The sequence below is a fragment of the Filicampus tigris genome, chromosome 13 (assembly GCF_054856515.1).
Source record: "Filicampus tigris isolate MCC_2025a chromosome 13, RoL_Ftig_1.0, whole genome shotgun sequence".
NCBI lineage: Eukaryota > Metazoa > Chordata > Actinopteri > Syngnathiformes > Syngnathidae > Filicampus > Filicampus tigris.
Window position 1 is genome coordinate 2,780,966 of NC_141229.1, and position 19,107 is coordinate 2,800,072.

The 19,107-nt window shown below is 42.2% G+C and overlaps 1 long non-coding RNA gene across 3 annotated transcripts in view; it reads right to left on the reverse strand.

Moving 5' to 3' along the window:
• The window catches only part of LOC147137142 (uncharacterized), a 53,725-nt gene that overhangs the window by 22,101 nt on the left and 12,517 nt on the right, over window positions 1–19,107 (reverse strand). For 2 of the 3 annotated variants that reach the window (XR_015089325.1, XR_015089324.1), the window contains exon 3: window positions 12,487–12,574. This is a non-coding gene — a long non-coding RNA (uncharacterized LOC147137142). Of the gene's footprint in view, window positions 1–6,152; window positions 6,281–12,486; window positions 12,575–19,107 lie in introns of those variants that run through there. The other variant, XR_015089323.1, reaches the window with a different exon arrangement.

Below are 19,107 nucleotides of genomic sequence, written 5' to 3' on the forward strand. Positions count from 1 at the left end.
TCAAAGTGCGCAGCATAACAAAATGTGGAAAAAGTGAAGCGCTGTGAATACTTTCCGGATGCACTGTAAATAAAGTTCAAGGTCGCACATTGCTTTGAACTCGGAGGGAAAACACAGCGTTATTCGCACGCCGTTGTGCAGCAGAGCAGTTGGTGAACGCGCAACATCCTGCGTACACAAAAAAGCCGCATGCCGAGCGAGAGGGGACAGCCCCTCCGCACCCGACCCGCGCCCGCCCGTGCATCGGCCATGCAAAGCGCACACTTGTCAGGCCTCTTTGGCAACATGAAAAAGTCCCAAAAGATCCCCCGCGGAGGAGAGCCGACGGTTGGGCTTCTCTGGCGCTTGATAAACCCCAGTGAATACCCCCCCCCCCCCTCCCCCAAAGCATCAACGTCGCACAATGGAAATTGAACATTGGCACATCTCCATTAAATGTGTGCGTCTACAATTTATCCCATCAAAATATAATAAAAATAGAACTGTACACAAAGTACTGTCAATGAACATTCAATTGTGAAAAAAATATTCCATTTTTTAAAAATATATTTTTAAAATATATTTTATTTCGTGTTTTGTTCTTCATTGTATTTTTGTTTGCCTCAATCTAAGCAATTTCTTCTATGCATAATGAGGGATCAAATGTTGTTGAAGTTATTTCAAAACAATTATTAAATGTTAGAATTTTCCATTTTGTCTTCAATTTTTCAGTCTACCTTGTGGCCGTATTTAAACGTGGTCTGAGCAGGCGTCAATTTCGATGGACTTTCTAACGCCAAATTGTCACTCTCCGCGTCCTCTCCAAGTACACTCCCTCACTGCAACGGAATGCCCGGCTAGGTGCGGACCTGTCTGCCAAATTGGCAAACGAGCCTGGCACTTACACAAAAATCAGGATCGTTTGCGTCCTGCCAGAGCTGTCTATGAAAATAGAGCCCTTCATGTTTTTTTCATTTTATTGGTTGCTCCGGATGATGTACGTGACACAGCTTCCACATTGCGGGTTTTTTTTTTTTGTCTCATATTGAAGCTAACGTGATTGCGTTGGTACTAAGAGGTGGATTAAGTCGGATAAAGGCCCAGGTAGCAAAAGCATGACCCGTTACTGGGAGGAACAATGTAATCAGAATCAGGTGTCGATTCCATTATCATCCTTGACTCAAGCTGTTCTGGCTTGCTCATCACCTTCCCCCTCTCCTCCTTGCGAGGGGCTTATCTTTGGGGATGAGAGAGAGAGGAGAATGGGGAAGACAGCCACTTTCATGGTTGACTTGGGAGCCATTAGCCCCCCCGTGTGCTCGGGGCCTGTTCTGGCTCCTCAGCGTATTAATCTGCAGTGACAGCTTCGCTGTTTACCAAATCCACCCAGGATTTGGGGCACGGCCGCCCGGCGCCACTCTGCCCCATTAACCCTCTGACCTCTGAGGCCACGGAACCCGGGCCGGGGCCCACGGGCATAAGTGGAGCAACCGGTAGGACACCTGTCCGATGTCACCGATGCCCAACCGAGTCCTCTTAAAAGGAATTCAACCAATTGCTAACAAAGTTGAAGCGCGGCTATTTGGCGGTGGTACAGTCGATTCGTGACTAGTCAATGTATAGGGGTCCCAAGAATTTTATATATATATATATATATATATATATATATATATATACACACACACACACACATGTCATGTCATCTTCTAAACCGCTTATCCTATATAGGGTCGCGGGGAGTTGCTGGAGCCTATCCCAGCCGTCAATGGGCGAAGGCAGACTACACCCCGAACTGGTCGCCAGCCAGTCGCAGATATACACACATATATACTGTATATACTTTTTTTAACAATCATGACACTTTTATCAAAAATAAGATACTTTTTTGTTTCTTTAAAATAGCCTTTTTTAAAAAACTTTAATAATTTTTTTTTTTTACTGAAATCTCTGACATTTTTTGTGAAAGTGTACTACTTTAATCGCAAATTAATAACTTTTTCTAGAAAAGAATCCACTTTTACTCAACAATGAGACCTTTAAAAAAAGGTATGTTTTTCCCCGAAAAAAAAATTCTCTGTATATACAACCTTTTTCTTAAATTGACATTTAAAAAAAAAAAAAAAATGCATAAGCGTTTTCTCAAACGTGCAACTTTCCTAAAACAATGACAATGTGAATTCTTGAAAGCAAAACAAAATCTCAAAATTCTCGGACTTTTTTCTTGTAAAATTCAACTTTTGTTCCGCCCTCCCACCACAGACTGTCCACTGACCTCCCATAAAAGCACCTGACCGAGTTCTCGTTAACTCACACAGCCCGCGTTGAGGCACTGGTGGAAATGTGAGAACATGGCTGCACGTATGCACAATGTCTTGGCCCCGTGTGCTCATAAACCTTAGGTCAAGTCGGTTTGGCGGCTATTGTTGTCGCTAACCTACATATTTGCTGAATCTCAGTTTAACGAGGTGAGACAGATGATGCTTGTTAAAAAAAAAAAAAAAAAAAAACTTGTAAAAAGAAGACAAGTTTACTCCAGGCCGTTTGAGCAGTGGACATGTGACTAAGTGCTAAAATGTTGCATCACAAGCGCAAGCCGGTGGCGTTATCTAATCAACAAGATTGATTCAATGGTACCTTGTGTGACTGGCAGATAAAAATGTGTGTCAAGAACGGATCTTCTTACATCAGGCTGATCAAACGGGACTGGAAAAAGTGCAGACATCCGGCAAGGCCTAAATTTAAAGGGGGGGAAAAAAGTGCCCATTGCTTTTGTTTTTTTGTTTTCCAGTTGTTGATATTAGAGTGAATCCTCGTTAGGAACTGAGCCTCGAGGAGAATGGTAAAAATGTGTGAATAATTGACGCCCCTCCTGAAAATGTATCTTACATTATATATTATATAATTTTTTTTAATCTCATTTATGAATGACTTGGGCAATCCACCCCTTTTACATATTTTTGACTTTTTATTTTTTAATTTTGGGTCTGTTTTTGAACTCAGTTTCTTGGTCTTGTCATTAAATTCCCCGAACAATGTCTTTGAAAGGCCTTTTCAGTATAAGTTAACATTCTTTAATTTTCTTAAAATGCACTTAAGATGCACCTTATGTATGGCTGTTGAATTGAAGTTAAAGTTTGACTCATTTTCTGTCCTGGTTTGTTCCCCTTAATGTGCAATAATGCGCCTTATACGCTAGTGCGCGTTATCACCCAGTGCGTGCTATATATGGAAACCTCCAAAAATAGACCCGCTCACTGAGACTGCGACTTATAATTAAAAAAATACGGTAGCTATTATCCAAATGTGCCTCTTAATAGCTTAATACATATGAACTTAGAATATCCTAAATAAAAATGATTAGCTTTAACCTAGAACCAGAAATTTAAAAAAACACTCATTTTACTGTAACTTCTGTTGTCTGTTTTTGCATTTGAACTTTTCATTTTCATACATCACTCCAGATGCTTAAACAGTGTGAAAGTGCACAACAACTTCTCACCTTCTTTAGATTCTGTGTAAATGCAAAAAAAAAGTAAGCTAAACACTTACGTGTCTTACATTGTCAACAAAATGGCTTAAGCACAGATGTCACATTATTGTGCAAGGCGTATAACAAGTTTCTTCATCGTCATTCTAATTACAAAGACACAAAGCGCCTTCTAACAGACGTCAGCTGATTTCCCCTGCATGCACACACAACACAACACACACCACACGTACACGCACCGAGCGTTCATGAGGAGTGACAAAGCGTCACGTCCTCCCGTCGGCAGGCTACAGACGCCCTCCCCCTCCCACTTTCAACCCTGACCTCGATGACATCAGACTGTCATCGCCGTCACTCCTGCAGGGTAAACACTCTGTCCCACAAACACACACAAAAAAGAAAACTAACACCGGGAGCCTTTGTGTCAAATGTGGGCTCATGTTAAGGACTTTTTGGGTCACTTTAAAAACACCATGTTGGCCTGTCCAAAGTGGCAGAGAACTTGTGTGGTGAAAATCAAGTGTTTTGGTCATTTTCAAGCCAAAATGACACATTTTGGGCTGTTGCACCGTTGTATATGGTTAAATAGACAAAATAACTACATATTGGGAAACCCCTTACCAAGGCCTTTTGTTTGAGGTATGATTCAATGTGGTTTACTGTGAATTTGATTTTCCTCGCAAACTTTGACTTTGTACAATCTTCTTAAAGTCAAGGTCAACCTTCGTTGCTTCGATGGTTCCACCAAAGTTCATAGACAAGCGGATAACTATTGCAGAAATTGTGAGCTTTTCAGGGTTTTGCATGTTTGAAGTTGCGTCCTGTTTGTAGATTAGACTGGGGTGGAAATGAAAGAATGAATGTAGAAATACTAGCGTCATTGTATGCACAGAGAGGGTGAGACAAGTGCACAATTGCTCACACACATCTTAGAGGGAACATTGCCCGATGAGTCAATGCTAATTTCTTGTTAGCATTTGAATGGGATCCTCCATTGACTTTAGCATTAGCGCTAACGATATTTTAAAAAGGAAGCATGTTTTGTATTTAAATATACAATGTGTGTAATTCTTTTTGTAGTGCGTTTAGTGTTACACTAAATTCCAACTGGGGTGGCACGCTTGCTACACGAGCAACATGGTGCATTCAGGTTACTTTCACAATGTCGGGAACTTGTAAACGCATTGCGCCGTTCTGCACATTTCTCGTTTTTCTTCGATTATGTTTTAAATATTGGTAGAAAACAAAATCGAAATCATGATAAAATTGGATTCAAAAATGGGGAAAAGTTCTGCTAATTTGTGTTCGACCTTGCTTTGACCTTGTCCTCTGACTTCACCCTTGAAAGGTTGACCTGTGAAAAGCTATGGAAACCAATGAACAAAACCTATGTAGCCTCACTAGTCTCAAATTTTCCTGTGTGCGGCCCTCCTTGGAAAAAGTATGGACAGCCCCCTGCTTTAAATCTTTTGTCTCCGGTTTGTCCTTTATCCCGCTTTTTAGTCAGCTGTCACATGCTCCGCTTCTTACCCGCTCAGGCCACCTGCGGCCATGGCCGACGCTCGTCCACTTTTCTGCTGAATGTTCAGGAAAAAGTGGGCACACAAGTGTTACCATGAAGAGAAATATTTACCCAGAAGCGCCCCCACTGTTGAACCGCCGCCGGCGTCTATATTTAGCCGCTCGCCGCAAGCGCAAAAAGTGCTGCGCTTGACGAGATAACTTGAAAGGACTCCTCAACGGGCGAGATTAAATCCGCCAGTCGCCGTCTGACATCCAGGTGCCAGCCGTTAAATGACCCTGTCACTTAGGGCATAAAAATACTTAAGCCACCACATTAGTGATTAAAGGCTTGTTTGTAAACGACTTCACTTGTATGTGCTGGCGTCTGATGCCAAAGTTTCGCTACGTGTTGCGCGTTGAGACGTTTAGTTCAAAAGTTGCTGAGGTGTCAAACTCAAGGCCAGCGGTCCGGATCCAGACCTCCGAGTCATTAAGCTCTGTTGCATCTTGCCAAAAATATGCTGACAAAAAATGATGGCAATGTAATAGCTAGCATCAGATAACATTGTTAGCTAATTGAAGTTAGCCTACTAACGCTAGTTAGAATGAATTGTAATCAATAACAGGCGCTATCGATACATGGTGGATTTAAATCACCTTATTAAACAAACATTTACATAATACGGAAATCAAAAGCACATTCTTATTGTATGACACTGTGGCTAATGCGCTAGCCAGGATTTGTTGTGTTGTTGTGATTTTTTTAAAGGTACTATTTTGCCTGCAATATTCGTAGTATATTTAAAAGTATTTTTTACAGTGAAAGTCTTTTTTTTTTTTATGCAATTTTTCAAATTAAAAAACGATTCTGCTATCCCTTGGTTGGCAGACTCAGGATTCCCAGAACTGTCTGATTTCAACAGGGCTGTTTAGAGAGGGTGAAAAGTGAGGGCACAGCATCTATGAGCGGAACGAGGAAATGTTAGAGGAAATCTGTGAGGAAACATGAGGGTATTTCGGGACAGCTTGTTTGGCTTCATAAGCGTCTTTTGGGAGCGCTTGCTTTCTTCACCTCCTAACCTTGTGTCGTCATTAAAGACACTGGACATCAGCCACAAATTAAACATTTCAACTTTATGGCTTTTTCCACCAATTAAACAAATAAAGAAGAAGAGGGGAGGGTTGGGGGGCAGTATTGAGCAAGTCGAGGCTCGCTGCCAGCCGAGGCCGCCTCCTCCTCCTCGCCCAGGAGAACATCCAGCTGGAAGCCATTGACGGTGGGCTTAAAGGGGGGGTGGGGCTCCTGAATGGCTACAAATCAAAACCAGAGAAGGCCAAGATCAAGCATGTGTCATACGTTTGTGCGTGTGTTTTTTTTTTTTTTTTTATCGTGAATCATCGACTACGTTTCCCGAAAGAGACCTAAAGAAGGGGAGGAGGAATAGGGGGAGTGGAGGGTGGATGGTGGGGTTATGATTTTTCACCCTGCAATGCATTTGTGAAGTCATTCATGACTTCTACTCAAAACATAAAAGTTGTAGTGGTTTGTAATATTTTTCAATAAATTCTTTGGACATTTTGAGGTGCTGAGTGAGTCAGCCCGGTGGTGAATCACCTCCTCAGCACTAAACACTTCACGGCTGCGAGTTATTTGGTGCAAAGGAGAAATAAAGAGGGAAGTCGTTTGGAGGCAACACGAGTGTGTGCCGCAAAACAAAAACATGACAGCAGGTAATTAGCGCATTAACAAAAGCACGACATCAGACGCAGAACAAAAAGTGCACTTCAGTGTGTGTCCTCAATTGACAAATACGAGGCTGAGTCGCATAGAAATTTGGAAACATTACCCTCATGTTTCTCCAGTGATCAAATGCAATTGCTTAGCTTAGGTTAGCTTAGCGTAGCAAGTGAAAGCAGCTGCCCGCTGGCTGTGTTCCCGGGTCAATCGGCTAACTCGTGAACATTAAAGAAGTAAGAAGTACAGGCCTCACTGGAGAGAAAAATAACCATTAGCTACAGAGAAAGAAATTTGAATTTTTACAAGCGTAAAAATTGAAAAAGAAGTCGTATTTTATAGAGAAAAAAAAACTTTTTGAGATGAGAGAGTTGTATTTTTCAGAAAGATACGACGATGTGGCCGTGAAAATTGTTGACACAAACTTTACTCTTTGCAAGTATTGCTTAAAACATGTCGCGTACTTTTTAGGCTTCAGAAAACAGGTGAGCCGTGATTGGTCGTTACCTGAGCCCTGAGCAGAGCAACTGTGATGTCATTTTCACTCGACATTAAGTGGCAAAATGGCTGCCCCCTGAGATGGCTGGTGCATTTAGCTGCTTAACTCATTCCACAAATGCAATATTAATCAGAATGCCGTGTTTACACGAGTGGAGGCGCATAGAACATATTACTGTAAAGAACATTTTTGTGTTGACTTCCACTTTAAGGAAACACAAACAATATGACCAAGCGTCTCCTATGTTTGTATCCTGAAAAAAAATGCTTAACATTTGAAGCCCGTTATGTGGTCGAAAATGTCAGATTTGGTGACTTAATGAAATCGCTCATCCCACGTTATGCCGTCCCTTTTGGACATTATTTTTGACCCAACTGTTTTTAGAGTGTACCATTCGAAATAGTCGCTTGAATGACTGCACTTGAAATGAAGTTATACTATTCAGTACACTACAATAGATTTTGCTGACAAGCAAAATTAAGAGAACATTTTAAGAGAGGAAAAAGTTGTTCTCTTTATGCACAAAACATAACAAAAATGTACCGAACTGAGATCTGGACCCTTCCGTGGATTACCTCTACCGTCCAACCTTTAGTGTGTAGACACATTTGAATGGCGGACCTCTAAACGGCAAGGCAGACATGCTGACCACCGCTTCACCGTGCCGTCCACGCTAAAATCAATCCAGCATAAAACAATGTCTTCTTGGATAACCTAGCAGCGGCTTTGACGGCACAGAGTGTGTGTTTGCGATCAAGTTGTAGTGCCAACTTGTTACTGAGGCCCCATTGTGTGCCATTATTGCCGCTCGTTGGCCACAGTCACACACCAGCGATCGCGGCAAGGGGGCATTGTGTAACACCGACTAAGCCCAAAGGACAAGCAGCTCCGATGCAAACGCGAGGACAAGAACGCAGCCTACAAGTGGGGATCATTTCCTGTATGGCGGCGCTTAGAGGCTATTTCTGCTGTTTGTTTTTGAGTTGAGATGGCCGGCAGGACCAGAGATTTGCGGACACATAATCCTCCCAGAAAGAAAAAAAAAAAAAAAGAAAAGAAAAGTGATTTATTTATGAATTCCAGCGCACAAGCTGGCCTCCAGAGAGCCAAGCGGCCGGTCGGCCTGCCAAAAGTCATTGGCTGATGTTTACACGACTGGATTGGCCAATTCCCATGGCGCGGTGGGCCTGCTGTGCTATCTTATTTATACAAGGCCCCGATATGGGAGAACAGAGGGGGTTTATTTTGGGCTATTCCCCCGTGGAAGGATCCCATTTCACCAAAGCGCTGTGTTTTCCTCCATACGTGCGCCGCTTCAGGTTCGAGCGTCTTTTAATGAAATCGGGAACCGCACACGAAAAAGGAAGGAAAAGTTAGTCATTCTCGACGGTACTCACTCATACTATTACACTAACAGTATCAAGTCACTCACTTTCATTATTTACAATTGATAAACCAAATATTTAATCATATAAATTGGGAAATGTACCTGGTACGTAAAAACCCTACTTTACTCTTATGTTTTTCTTTACAATAAATTAAGCAATCATTCAACACAATTAATGCAAATGTTGAACATATAAATAACGGTTTATTTTTATTCATATACATATTATTTACAATAGATTAATTACTGGATCAAATTAATTAAAAAGTACAGATCATGGATGATAAATAAATTATCAATCTGTTAATTTATTGCAATTACATTTATTATAAATAATACTAGGCATGTTCAATACCACTTTTCTTTTCAGACCAATACCAATATGAGTATTTGAGTCCTCATTGATACTGAGTACTGACAACTCCAGTACTTTTGATATCTAAAATCTCATTTAACAGAATGACAAAAGATTGTAAACAAAAAAACATTCTTTCCGACACAGATGATGGTTTGCTGACGTGTCAAACCGTCGCAGTATAGCGCCAATTACAGCCGAGGAGGACTTAGTCGATGTCTGCTTTTCTTTGACTTAAGTATCGGTGGCGTTATCGGCCGATGGCGTACCCGATACCTAAAAATAAGCCCGGTATCAGTCTGATACCGATACCTGGCATCTGTACTCGCCCATCCCTAAATAATACTATTTAAAAACGAGAAAGAAGTATTACTTCATGATTTCAATCAACTCTTGAACATATTTGACATATATTTTCTTTAAGTGTACCTACAAATGGCCTGACCTATTGGTCCTACTCTGCTAATAAACGTTGGATGCTGCGCTCTGCGATCCAGCCCACCAAGCATTATTTACATTTCTCAAGTCAACTTTGTCCTGTTTTAAAAAAAAAAAAAAATTTTTTATTCGGAGCGTTGATTTAGTCTTAATTATACAAGCAGGCCGGTGTTAACAGTGTGAAAGGCGCTTTGAAAAAAATAATAGTAAGCCGTCCACAAGAAGTCGCACATTTTGTTCTTTGATGTTGTTGAAGTTCTATGAATCACTCCAGGAAGTCCTTTTCACCCGATGAAGATTTGGCTCCAATTTGCATTCAAATAGTTGATTTTGAGCCCACAGTTTCAATATTAGTGTCATGCGGTAAACAAGCTGGATGGATGAGTCACGCTCCAATGAGGCGCTTGGCTCTCGCACAAAAAGTTGCAATGTTACAACAACATCTGCCTTTTACAAGAGAACAAAAAAAAAAAAACACCTTGCGTCACCCAGTTCAATGTAATTCCACCCCCCACGCCGCCACCCGCAATTTTTTTTTTTCACATCCGTCAGAGATTTAGGGGGATTATACAAAAAGACACGAGAGCGTTTTGGGAAGAAACGAAGGTCCCCCTTGACGGCGCCAACGCCCGGCTCCAGATGTTTTGACGTCGGAGCGGGATGGGTTCCATCTCCCAATTAGGTCACGAGACATCCAAGAGAAGAGCAGGATTCTCGTGATCTTTTTTCTTTAATTTTTTTTTTTTTAAAGCCCTCCCCTTCCTGTCCCTGTCCCTTTGACAAAAAAAAAATTAGATGTCCGGCAAAATGTCTTTTTGCTGGGCAAATCTACCAAACACGTGTCAAAATGAAAAAATATTCCATCTGTTTCAGTCCCCTCCCAAAAAAAATGTGTTTTTGTTTTTCAATAAGGACAAATTCGAACTCTATTATATTATACTATATATTATAAAAACTGAGTACTAACACAATTAGAATGTAAAGCTGTAAACTGTGTGTCATGATTTAATGCTGCGATCCAATTTAATGCTGCCTCGTTTTTCCTCCAACACAAGGGAACGTCGGAAATATGAAAAAAAGTATTGAGGGGAAAAAGATTATGACACTACAAGAGCACAGTCGTAATTTTACTTAGGAAGAAGACAGACTATCAATGGGGCACTTTACTAAAAAGAAAAGATTTAAGATACCATATCCTGTATTACCCTTGAAACTGCTACTGCTGCGCATGTCCAAAATTTCATTTAAAAAAAAAAAAACTTCTAGAAAACTATGACTCATTTTGTACTTGTTTGCATTGCTTGTTTACTAAAAAGAAGACAAACAAATATTTAAGATTTCATATTCAAAATAATACAGCTGTACTTGCATGCACTGTTCATTTCCTAAAAGAAAAACAAACTGTTATGTTGCACTTTCCTAAAGGGAAAAGACATTACATTTTACTGGTCAAATTGTTATTGTTGCACAAGTAAAATGATGGATGCTGCATTCTCTTAAAAAGAGAAGCTTTCGGCTCTTATACAGTATGCGACTGTTCAAACGACTACAGTTCTGCTAGTCTGCATTTTTTTTCCTTGTCTACTTCGTATATTTGATCAAAAAGACTGTCGCTCTTTCCTACAAAGATCTAAGGTTATATACATACTAGCATTTTTTTTTTCATTTCATATTTTTTGTTTCTTTATCAAACTTTCATTTTTTTAAGGCTCAAAACACCTTGTATCGAATCTCTTTCAATCATGCAAGTGTACCTTATAGAATCGGTATTTTTTGCAAGACGTGATGGAAATTAAGTTGAAACATTAAAAAGTCACCAAAACAATGGGGGTGGAATTTTTCAAGTGGAGGGGGGACTTATTCTGCGGTGGGTAGGAATGGGTTAAACCATAAAGTGTGGCACATTCCACGCCTCCTCTGCATGTTCCATACAGTCTGCAGTGCATACAGTACACGCGGAAAAAGCAAAAACAAGACGGCTGGTGGTGGTGCTTGGTGGTACGCCTCCACTGAATGCCTGCAAAAAGTACTGTTTGAAGTCAAACAACACGGAAAAGTGAAAATACCCCCAGATCAGTCGGTCTCGGGGAAAGTAAAATCGAGCTTCCTCTTTTCACGTCGACGAGATAAGACAGGAAATGAGCTCACATCCTGCTTGCTGGTGAGCTCGACACAAAAATGTACACACAAAGCATTCCAAGGGAGCGCATGATGTCGACTGCTGCCATCAAAGCTCATTAGAAGCAGAGGTGTTGCGAGATTCTGGTTGAGTAAAGCCCCGCCCATTTGAAAATGACCATTCGCAAGCTTCCGTGTCAGATGCAACGCATGACGATGATGACAATAATGCTTCAAATACATTTGCCATTTTCCTAGATTTAGTTTGTTAGTTGAAAATTAAATGGTTAAATAATCCGATGCTATTCCATTTTTTTTTGCATTTTTGATGGAAAAGGGAAAAGTACACAAAGCGAAATTAAGAAGGAAAACTATGAATGGGTGTCAAGGAAGTATGTTGATACAATTCAAATGTATGAAGATCTTTGTATGATTGAGGAGGAGCTCAAATTAGCCTGGATTGTAAGCAGAATTTATGGAGAGTCTTTCATACAAAATCAAATCATCTATAAGCCATTTAGTTTTAAGGCTAGTGTAAGATGAGTTTGAAATAAGTATTTTTGGACCATGGTTTGGAGTATATTTAAGGTTTCAACGACTAAGTTATGCAATTCTAAACAATTATGGGGGCGTCCATTATTGATAAATGTTTGCTTTTTGCGTCAGGGCTCAGTAACTGACTTGTGCTCAATTGGCGAGAGGTCAGCGTGCCCCTCAAAGTTCCCAAAATGGACAACGTTGGCTTGCAGACACCAAACGTCCGCCGTTTGAACCCGTTGTACTTTGGACTGGGCTGGTGCTCAAAGAGGTGACAGGCCACTTGCGGACTGGCCCAGTAAACAACTCCTCCGGCGGGGGGACGACGAGAAAGGGGCCAACAGTCACACTCATTTATGCTTTCATGGAAAAAGCTACGCTGCAATGAGGCTCGACGTATTGGCTAAGAAATGGCTTGTACTGGGAAGATGAAACTGACAGTTCCTACCTCATGTCCATACTCCAGCCTCCATCCACTCTGTGGTACAGTTCACTTCTGCTTCCGAAATACGGTTGAATCTATCCACAGCAGGCAACTGGAAATAAAGACAAAGGCAAGAAAAATCCGGTTGTACATTTTGTTTTCTTCCAATTCTTTTCTTACATGGTATTCTTCTTCTACTTCTGTTACTGTTCAAGGTGTTCCTGATGAAGTTTTCTGCTGTTCATTTCCTCAAAAAGAAGATTAACTATTGATGTTGTGGCTTCCTAAAAAGAAGACAAACTATCAATATTGACTTCCCTATAAAGAAAAGATTTCATCTTTTATACGATATCGAAGCACCAGTGAGCGAGTTGCAGTATTTCAGTTCCTTTTCACCCAAAAGAAAATTGGTTTTATGTTTTGTACTCTTAACGCGGAAATCAACCCAAACATATTTTTTTCAAGAATGTTTCCAGCAGGCCAACTACTGGAAACACGGCATTCTGATTAATATTGCATTTGTGGAATATGAGTTAAGCAGCAAAATCCCCTCCTTTTTAGCCATCTCAAGGGGCGGCCATTTTGTCACTTCTGTCCGTGCTCAGAGCTCGGGTAACGACCAATCACGGCTCAGCTTAAGAAAACAGGTCAGCCGTGATTGGTCGTAACCTGAGGCATGAGCAACTGTGACGTCATTTTCAGTCGACAGAAGTGACAAAATGGCAACCCACATAGATGGCTAAAAACAGGTGGACTAACACTTATTCCACAAACGCAATATTTATCAGAATGCCTTGTTTCAACTAGTAGGCTTGCACCGAACATATTGAAAAAAATAGGTTTGGGTTGACCTCCACTTCAAGTGAAGCTAGATTTGACATGCTTAACTGGAGTTGAATCAGACATCCGATTGACTGTTAAATATTGACTTTTATAGCTCCCCATTCAAGGGTCACGCTAAAACACTTGTTGGTACTTCCTCGTCTGCATTAAAATACAGTAAAAGATGGAACGCGATGATCCATTTCTCCCAAAGCGGCCAGAAGCTCCAGTCCGACGACAACCTTACTCAGCCGTCCAAGAGATTTATATGAAGAAATGCGTGTGTCGAGGCTGCAAAGTTCATTAGCCAGCGACACAAATTCTGTGGAAGCCTCTTGGCCGTGGGGAGGTTACGAGAGAGTTGGGGCGGGGGGTCGACATGAAAACCAGAACTCCAACTGGGACGAGGTCAAGTCCTTAGCGCGCCATGAATCACCCAAAAATCAACAAGCACGGCCCACTCCCACCGGAGTCTTTTTCCATGATCCGAGCACGGGTGACACGGAGTGGCTTCGAAAATAGGTCATAAAACACACGGCTCAGCTATATATAAAACTCCCTGCCAAGTAACAATGTTTTTAAGACAGCGTTGGGTATAAAAGGTGAGGTCCCGCGTCCTAACGTTACCTTCAGTGAGGGCGCAAGTCGGCCCGTGCCTACGTGCATGCCGCGGCCAGACTAAACATAAACACGTCACGAGCTTACATTCGGGACTCGGAGGAGTGTGAAAGCTCCGTGCGGCTGCTAGCGGCAACATTAACACGCCGGCAGATGTGCGGAAACGCGGCGACGACTGCGGTACAAAAAAAAGTCTGGACTGTCAAAATCGTTTTTGCCGCGTCAACCATGAAAAGTTGAGGACAACGCGGGAGTCGACCCAAGAACATGTTCTGGAAAAAAAAATGTTTGGGTTGACTTTCACTTTAACGGTTTGTTGCGAAACTTGCTGTTCACACCAACACAATGGAACAATGGAACAGTCATTTTTAATGACTCAGTCAATGAAGAGTTAGGTTAGGTTTATTTAAGACTCTAAATTGTCCGCATACAGTGAGCCCTGGCTATTTGCAGGGGAGAGGGACTGAACCCTGCAGCAAATATCTGCGAGTAATTAATGCCTGCCCTAAAAGGGTTGTATTTGCCTATAAAGGCCACAAGATGGCAGTAAAACATTTTTTCTCATTAGACAAGCCTATAGGCGAAATAAAGGACGCGTCAAACCTAACTTCAACAGTTCCTTGGCCCAAACTATCACAAGATAGCGTCAAAACAACATTTTTATGTTAGACATGGCTACGGCTTTAGCACAAAAACAGCAACTAGGTGACTTTTTTTTTTAAATCAAGTAACGGAGGATATGTTCCCTGAAAAATAAATCTGTGTATAGGCAAATTTGTCAATTTCAAACCGTGACTATGGGGGGGGTTCACTGTGTTTGCGGTTCACATTCACAAATTCACCTCAACTGCTTGCTGAAAAACTCACCTTATCACATTTTTTTTCTATCATTATGTTTTCAGGCTCCAAAATATCCTTGTTGTGCAAATCACTGGCCAAAACAAAAGAGGTAAAATGGTCTCTTTTAGTGTTACAAATTACCATCTCAGAGTATTTTCACGGACTTAGGTTTTAGGCGTTCAGTCGGAAACAATAACAGAATCTTTTTCAAGTGTTTTCAGGCTCCAAAATGCTCTTGCTGTGAAAACAAACGGTCCAAACAAAGCACACAAACGGTCCCTTCCGTGTTGCAAAGAATGATTCCAGTGAATCTTCAGAGACGTTTCCGGCTTTCAGACGATAACGACAATGATGTTGTTTCCTAAATCCACTAGTTTGATACCTGTTTTCAAATGATTTCAGGCTCCAAAACGCCGCTGTCGTGAAAATGAAACTCCAAAACATGCAAATGTCCACTTCACAGTATTTTACCATCATACTTTCAGACTTAAAGTTTAGGTGTTCAAAACAGTATCGTATTCTAATGTTTGTGTTTTCAGGTTCAAAAATGCCATTGTTGAGCAAAGTAATAGCAAAACAACAAAACAACACAAGAACCATCTAAGTGGATTCCCACGGACATTTTCATCTTTTCTGACATTAATGATAATGGTATTTTTGTGTTCAAATGTTTTCAGGCTCCAAAATGACGTTGTCGTGAAAACGAACGTCCAATTGACTTTACAACGTAGCGTTCCAATTCCCCCCCCCCCTAACCAAGCCCCCCCCATGTGCAATCTTTACATCAATCTGAGGAGCGTCGGAAAGACCTCCACTAACATCCTCCCTATAACCTGGCTCACATCTTTCCGGTGATCGCACAAACATGAACACGTTCAATGAAATTTGCATCTCAAAAAGACCATCTTTGTCTCATCCGCCGCCAGAACCCTGCGCCTTCTCCCTGGCTTTGAAAAGACCCCCCCCCCCCCAACCCCCCAATCCTTCATCCATACTCCCCCCACCCCAGCTCCGAAGGCCTTCATATTCCGGGCCCTCTCGCTGACAGCTGGCTCTGATTATGGCTGTGAAAAATGGGGCAGTCACGCCAACAATCTCCCCCCGCCTCCTCCACACCCCCCGCCCCTCCCCAACTCCACAACATTCCTGCAGCATGACTCCGCACTTTCTCCCGACTGGTGCTGCATGGGCCCGTCGCCGCCTCCTTCTCCCCCCCCACGCCAACACTCTGTCTTTCCTCAGCTGTCCCGTCCTCAAAAAACAAGCGCAGAAGTTTATACTCGCGTCCGCCGAACGACGAATGATTTGGCGGGTTTTGCCGTTTTGAGTTCTAAGAGCGCCCGGTTGGGTTCTCTTCCCGCCTGCAACGCTTTGCCAAAGTTCCCGCCTCGATTGCATTCTCGTGCTTTTACTCTGGAAAAGCGGGTGAGCGTGCCCAGAAAACATAAATGGAATTAATTCAGCCGACATAAAACTCAAGTTGGATGGAAACTTGCGCTGTTCATTAGCGCCAGTGATTGTGAGGGCTGAATAAACTGGGTGCTTGCGAACTATAAAGTTAACAATAACATCCAGTAAAAATAAATGTACTGTATATCTTACATTTAAAGCCTTTGTCAGCAGGTTTTTCTCACCCCTCAGGTCGTTTTTTGGGTCTGCAAAATACCGTGGGAAACTGTAGAAAGCATGCCACATTTAACGCATCGATTGTTCATTGATCTTTTCCTTTGTGGGTGCGATCAGTTGTTCGGTGAACTTGTTGACGGAGAGGAGTGAGGGGTTAAGAACGGGGGATGTCGTCAAGATTTGGCAACTGTGGGCCTTTGAGACTCCTTTGTAATTAAGGTTCTGTGTAAATTTGACTTGACTTGAACCTGTCAATTGGCTGTTCTGTGAACTTGTTGATGGGGAACGTGACACACTCCTCGTCAAATTTATCAATGGGGAGAACAATAGGTAGTTTGGTGAATATGTCAGTGAGGGCGGTGATCGATTGTTCAATTAAATTGTGGACAGGGGGTCATGGATTCGATCAGTTGTTTGGCAAACTTACTGTCAGAACTGTAGTCAAGTCCACTTTTCTCAAGTGCAAGTCACAAAAGCCTGAGTCCGAGTCAAGTCCGAGTCCACAAGGTCCGAGTCCCAAGTCCAAGTCCAGATGAGATCAAGAGTAAACGTTAAGACAGAAAAGTACTATTTTCACAACCACAAAATTAGAGACATTTCTGATTAACAAAATCAGGTGTCTATTTTGATCATCTGAAAAACTTAATTTCAAGCTTCTTTTGGAGGAGGATGTTAATTTTCAGGAACAAAAACATAGTCAACAAAAACATTTTGCGAGTCCAGTGGCTGAGTCCGAGACAAGTCCGAGTCTAACACCAAGGAGTCTAAGTCAACTCGGACACAACAAAAAGTGTCGAGTCCGTACTCGGACTCAAGTACTACAGCCCAGCTTGTACTATCAGTTGTTCATCGATCTTGTCAACAGTAGGAATGATCGGCAATTAATGTGCATGCTCAAATATTCAAATCTACTCGGACAGCGACCCAGCAACCGACGTGTGCTATGGAATTAACTTAGGGTTGATTGACCTTGGCGGAGGTTGCTATATGCACGCTAAAGCCGTAAATTAAAAGATTCAATCTAATGTCCTTTACACTCATCAATTCCCATAACCAATTTTAGCTTAACTGCGTAGGTTGTTTCCCAAAATATCGCCCCAGTGGGCCGGCGGTAATTTTCCAACACGCTCTATCCTATCTGGCGTATCCAAAACGGCTGCGCTAATCCCGCTGTCTAACAGGGAGTGGAGAGGTTGGGAGGCCAGCAGATGCCCAGTGTCGGGTTGCATAAACAAGATGGAAGCCTTTCATCATCCATCATGTTGACGAGCAGACCTCGATGTTACCTCAGCGAATATGAGTCACGGCTGCGCTCCATCTGTGTCTTTACCACCGCGCGAGCGTAGAATTTCACCGTTGTAAATTGTTTTATGCATTTATGGTTATTACTTTCTCCAAGGCAGTTAGGTGAGGTGGCTTTGTTATGGTTGACAACTTACTGTTCAGTTAGCTCTCAACTTTTGTTTTGTCTTTTTTGTAAAAATTTGTGACAAGGGTGACATGGGAGTGAATTTTCACTCCCATGTCACCCTTGACTCAGCCCACTGCCACAGAAGAATCACGTCCCGTCCCATCCCGGACCATAGTCACGAAAAATCCTTTCCTGTCCCGCTTCCAGTCAAAACAACTCCCACTCCCGTACTGCTCCCATTTTGGGGGTCAGCTACATTAAAAATGGCTGCGCATCCATCAGAGGTTGTTTTTTGTATACTAGATAATCCTGCTCCCGTCTACTCCCGTGAACTTTTTATCCTGTGCTGTCGCAATCCTGTAATATAAAGATAAAGTTGATTCCCAAGGCCCGCGGAATTCCCCCCAAAATGTCACCCTCTGGGGTTCCATTAAACGTTCCGACTGGGGTGCGATCGGTTTTTCGGACAACTTGCCCACAAACATCTCGAAAAAATACATTTTAGAGCTGTACAGTAAAACCGCTGTTATCATACCATCAGAAACTGATACCGACCCATACTGAGCGGGGGGATGTGATGGATTGTTGAATTTGACCTAAATTGTCAGGGATAAAACGGGCCCTCAAGTTGCACAAACCTTTCCGACCAAAGAATTCCCATGAGAACAACTCTTGTGCTTTTTCTTTGGCTTTCTTACAACAGGACAAGACTCCCAAAAAGAGAGAGAGGAAATTTTTTGGGGCACCCTGAGCAACGTGTCATAATGGGACCGAAACTTTGTCTGCGGGGCGAGCGTATCGCACCGTCATCACCCGTGGGCACGTGTACATGGAGATACAGTCGTAGTTTGAATTTAAATGAGCTGCCTCGCAGTGAGTCATGCGGCGTGAACTCTGCCCACGATGGAAGCTCCGCGCCGACAATACTGTAGAATGCTTTGTCTCACGCAACTGCGTTATGCGGTCACATCATAACAGCCACCATGATTCTTGTGTGTGTTTATAGCACAGTACGAGTTTGAAGCAGGTGAATTCCCAGTGGGCATGTAAAGCAATAACTAACAATAACTAAAAACTAGCTAAAGCATCGCACGTGTAGTCAACCCTCGCTATTAGCCGTGAACCAAGCCTTGACACATTGCAAAACATTAGGAATAATGGATGCCCGCCCCTTTAAAAATGCTGAAAGTGTATGTACTTTAGGGGTCCGAATATGACCCCGGTAAAACTGATTCCTGGAAATTTAGAAAAAAAAAAAAAAAAAGCTCCACCAATCGACACAAAACTGGTTGTACGTGTCTATCGTAATAGGACGCATGAAAAAATCT